This window comes from Sapajus apella, unplaced genomic scaffold (genome assembly GCF_009761245.1).
Source record: "Sapajus apella isolate SASKATOON/1434 unplaced genomic scaffold, GSC_monkey_1.0 scaffold1860, whole genome shotgun sequence".
In the NCBI taxonomy this organism is placed as follows: Eukaryota; Metazoa; Chordata; class Mammalia; order Primates; family Cebidae; genus Sapajus; species Sapajus apella.
The window spans coordinates 7,315-12,109 of record NW_022438786.1 but is presented as its reverse complement, the minus strand read 5'-3'; the positions used below and the strand labels follow the sequence as shown (position 1 = coordinate 12,109).

The following is a 4,795-nucleotide window of genomic DNA, read 5'->3' as shown; positions in this document are numbered from 1 at the left end:
ACAAACATATGAAAAAATGCTCATCACCACTGGTCATCAGAGAAATGCAAATCAAAACAACATTGAGATACCATCTCACGCCAGTTAGAATGGCAATAATTAAAAAATCTGGAGACAACAGATGCTGGAGAGGATGTGGAGAAATAGGAACACTTTTGCACTGTTGGTGGGAGTGCAAATTAGTTCAACCATTGTGGAAGACAGTGTGGCGATTCCTCAATGACCTAGAAATAGAAATTCCATTTGATCCAGCAATCCCATTACTGGGTATATATCCAAAGGATTACAAATCGTTCTACTATAAGGACACGTGCACACGAATGTTCATTGTAGCACTGTTTACAATAGCAAATACCTGGAACCAACCCAAATGCCCATCGACGATAGACTGGATAGGGAAAATGAGGCACATATACACTGTGGAATATTATGCAGCCATCAAAAACGATGAGTTTGGGTCCTTTGTAGAGACATGGATGAACCTGGAAACCTTCATTCTCAGCAAACTGACAGAAGAGCAGAAGATCAAACACCGCATGTTCTCACTCATAGGCGGGTGTTGAACAATGAGAGCACATGGACACAGGGAGGGGAGCACTACACACTGGGGTCAGTTGGGGGGAAATAGGGGAGGGACGGTGGGGGGTGGGAAGCTGGGGAGAGATAGCAAGGGGAGAAATGCCAGATGTAGGTGATGGGGAGGAAGGCAGCAAATCACACTGCCACGTGTGTACCTATGCAACAATCCTGCATGTTCTTCACATGTACCCCAAAACCTAAAATGCAATAAAATAAATAAATGGGGAAAAAAAGTTTCTTTTTTGGAGAATATATTCTAGAACTTAGAATTTTTTGTCTTGGTAAGGCTGTGTGTGTGTGTGTGTGTGTGTTTTTTAACTAAGCTTTTGTATTTCTCAAATATTTAGTCCCCTACTGCAAATTTAGGTCTAGCCATCCCAAAAATGTATCATGCAACCTCTTTGAACCATCTAAGATAATCTATTTTAAATTGCATCTCAAAATACTATGACCCATCAAAGTCATAGTTAAGTGAACAAAACTAATACATTCTCAATAAACCACTTATTAAGGGATATTCAATGAGTTTTGATTTATTTCTTAAAAAAAAAAACCACAAACAAGCAAACAATAGTAGCTTCTCAAAACACTGTACATTCCTCCACAACAAAATTACCCAGCCATTGTACCATCATTCTGACAGCTGGAGTTTTCCAGAAGATGCACTTGTCCATATTTATAGGAGCTGACAGGATTTCAGTTGATTGCTTGTGACATTTTGTCTAGACCAGAAGGGCAATGTTTACCACAGAAAATTCACTTAATGGAGCAAGGCAATATTTCATACTTCAAAGGCCAAAAGAATGAAATGATTTCAAAAGCTTTACTGCCATATATGTTTTCATGAAACAGTATCAATTCTTCTTAGACAGGAAATGCTAAATAATCATAACCAAACCATTCTGTGGATAGATCTTCAATCATTTTGCTTTCCTCTAAAATATTGTGTATTAAAGACCATAGTCTGACATCTGTTCCCTAATACAAGTACAGAGATTTGTAGGGAAATAAAATGAGAATGAACTCCACTCAAATTACCATTGGAATTTATGGTTTTTCCATTGGTGATTTTGGAACTCGATGGCAGAAATGTCAAGAAGAGTTTTATCCTTTGCCAACATGGAAAATATATGAGAGGACATAAGAATGAATTCCAATTAAACTGAGAATGCTGGAGTCTGAACTCTGTCTTCATGTATCTAGATGTCTATTTAGTAACACGGGAAGCATAAGCAAAAGAACTACTATTTTGGCTTTAGAACAGATAACAATTGCCTTATAATTTAATAATAAAAATAATTCCTTACATTTATGAGTTGCTTCTCCTTTTACTAAGTGTTTGCAAATATAGGAGTCCCCCTCCACCCCTATCTGCAGTTTCAGTTTCCACAGTTCCAGTTACCCCTGGTTAAGCATGGTTCAAAAAGGTTGGCACAGTACAATAAGGTATTTGAGAGAGAGAGAAACAACATTCACATTACTTTTATTTCCATATATTGTTATAATTGATCCATTTTATTATTAGTTATTGTTAATCTCTCACTGCACATAATTTATACATTTAACTCTATCATTAAGTACATATGTGTAGGAAAAAGGATAGTACTACATATATGGAGTTCCATACAATCTATGGTTTCAGGCATCCACTGGGGGTCTTGAAACGTATCTGTACGGATAAGGGGGACGGTACTGTACATATCAGGATTATATGGAAGTGTAATTTAGAGGAAATCAAGAATTAGGAAAAACACTTAAATATATGCCATACTGTTCAACAATTTAAGAAGTAAAGGCATTAGCATTCAATCCTAGTCCTACTATCGGTGAATAGTTTACATTTTTAACAGAGTTTCTTATTCTATTCTAGTCATTACTGTACATTCAAGAAAAGTACCATTGCACATACATACCACAGTTTTCCTCATCACTGTCATCGTCACAGTCGGCCTGGCCATCACATCTTCTGGAAGCCAGAACACACCGTCCTGAGTGGCACTTGAAATGACTAGGTGAGCATTCTGTTAAAAATAATATTACAGTTAAAGGGCTGAAAACCCAGAAACATCGGCGAATTTATGTATTTACTTGTAGGATGTTGTCTTGAAGGTAAAGGTGGTCCTTGAAAAGCGAAATAGCCATTTCACTTTGGCATTCTTCTGCCTGTTAATCAGCATCTTTCTCCTTCATTCTTGGCCTCATCTCTCTAGATAAGCAGTTTAACATCTATGTATTACAATGATTAAGTTTCTTTCCAAATGGGACAACCAAACAATTGCCAGAGCCTGACATGCCTTGTGGAGTCAGTGCTCCTGACTACCTAGCATCTCTCAATGTGTCAAAATCATTTCCACGCCCTCATCTTTCTACCTGGTCCACAATTCCATTTCTCTGCTTAATGGTCCTATATTGCCATGGTCCCCAAATGTTTTTTACTGGAAGAAACCAAGGTTTGATGTTCACCTTTGCCTTCAGGATCCCTAGAATAAAAGCATCCATTCAAAATGGGCTCTGTAAGTGAAGTACAGTTTTAGAAACACCTGGAGTACTAATTAAACTCATATCTGAGTTCATTATTTTTAATTTTAAAATGATTTTTTGTGGGAAAGATGGAGCAAGATGGCCAAATAGAAGCCTCCACCAACTGTTCTTTCTGCAGGAACACCAACCTGAACAAATTTCCACACAAAAAAGCACCTTCATAAGAGCTAAAAATCATATGAGCAATCCTAATACCTGCTTTTAATTTCAGATCACTGAAAAAGCGCTGAAAAGGGTAGGAAAGACAGTCTTGAATCATCAACGCTGCCCCTCCCCCAATCCACAGCAAGAGCTGCATGGCACCAAGAAAGAGAGAATGTGTGCACTTGCAGGAAGGAGAGTGCAGTGATTGTGGGACTTTGCATTGGAACAAACTCAGTGCTGTCCTGTCACAGCAGAAAGCAACACCAAGCAGAGCTCAGCCAGTGCCCACATATGGAGGGAGCATTTAGACCAACCCCAGCCAAAGGGGAATCACCCATCCCAGTGGTCAGACTTAAGTTCTGGCAAGCCTGACCACCACGGTCTAAAGTGCTTTCGGGTCCTTAATAAACCTGAAAAGCAGTTTAGCCCACAGGGACTGCAATTATTGGGTAAGTGCTGGTGCTGTGCAGTGCTTGGTGTCCGTGGACTTCGGGGCATGCAATCTAGTGTATGCCACAGGGTGGCCAAGAGAGTGCCTGTGCCACCCCTTCCCCAAACCCAGGCAGGCACAGCTCCCAGCTCAAAAAGAACTCATTTCTTCTGCTTGAGGAGAGGAGAGGGGAGAGTAAAGGGGACTTTTTGCAACTTGGATATCAGCTTAGCCACAGTAGAACTGAGGACCAGGCAGAGTCCTGCCCTGAGTTCCCATTCCAGGCCCTAACTTCCAGACAACATTTCTAGACATACCTTCAACCAAAGGGAACCCACTGCCTTGAAGAAAAGGACGCAGTCCTGGGCAGAATTAATTACCAGCTGACTAAAGAGCCCTTGGGCCTTGAATAATCAGCAGCAGTACTCAGGCAATACTTGCCCATGAGCCTTCAGTGAGACTCTGAGATGTGCTGGCTTCAGGTATGACTCAGCACATTCCCAGCTGTGCCGGCTACAGGGAGAAACTCCTGCCTGAGAAGAGGAGAAGGAAGAGTAAAAGGAACTTTGTCTTGCAGTTTAGGTACCAGGCTCGGCCACAGTCAGGTAGAACATCAAGTGGACTCTCGGGGGTCCCCGATTCTAAGCCCTGGCTCTTGGATGATATTCCTGGATGTGCCCTGAGTCAGAGACAAGCCCACTGTCCTGAAGTGAGAGTCCCAGGCCTGGCAGCATTCACGAGAGGCTGACTGAAGAGCTGTTGGACCCTGAGTGAACACCGGTATTATGGCAGTGCTTGTCATGGGCCTGGGGTAGTAGTGATCATGAGGAGAGACCACTACCACTCTTCCATAACCTGTTTGTGGGATGGAGAAGAGTGAGAAGAACTTTGACTTGTGACTTAGTCACCAATACTGCAGAAATTCAAAGGATCATCAGAGGCTACAATGAGTAACTATATACCAATAAATTGGAAAACCTATGCGAGATGAATATATTCCTAGAAGTCTAAAACCTACTAAGATTGAACCATGAAAAAATCTAAAACCTGAACAGAATAATAAGTAATGCTACTTAAGTAATAATTAAAAGTTTTTCAGCA

The 4,795-nt window shown here is 40.8% G+C and overlaps 1 long non-coding RNA gene across 1 annotated transcript; it reads right to left on the bottom strand.

The window, feature by feature from the left end:
* Positions 1-1,094: 1,094 nt before the first annotated feature.
* Positions 1,095-4,775, bottom strand: LOC116547014. The gene is made up of 2 exons (XR_004266909.1): positions 2,493-4,775; positions 1,095-1,301 (listed from the first exon to the last, which is right to left on the bottom strand). It is a non-coding gene; the product is annotated as an uncharacterized LOC116547014 (long non-coding RNA).
* Between the last annotated feature and the right edge of the window lie 20 nt (positions 4,776-4,795).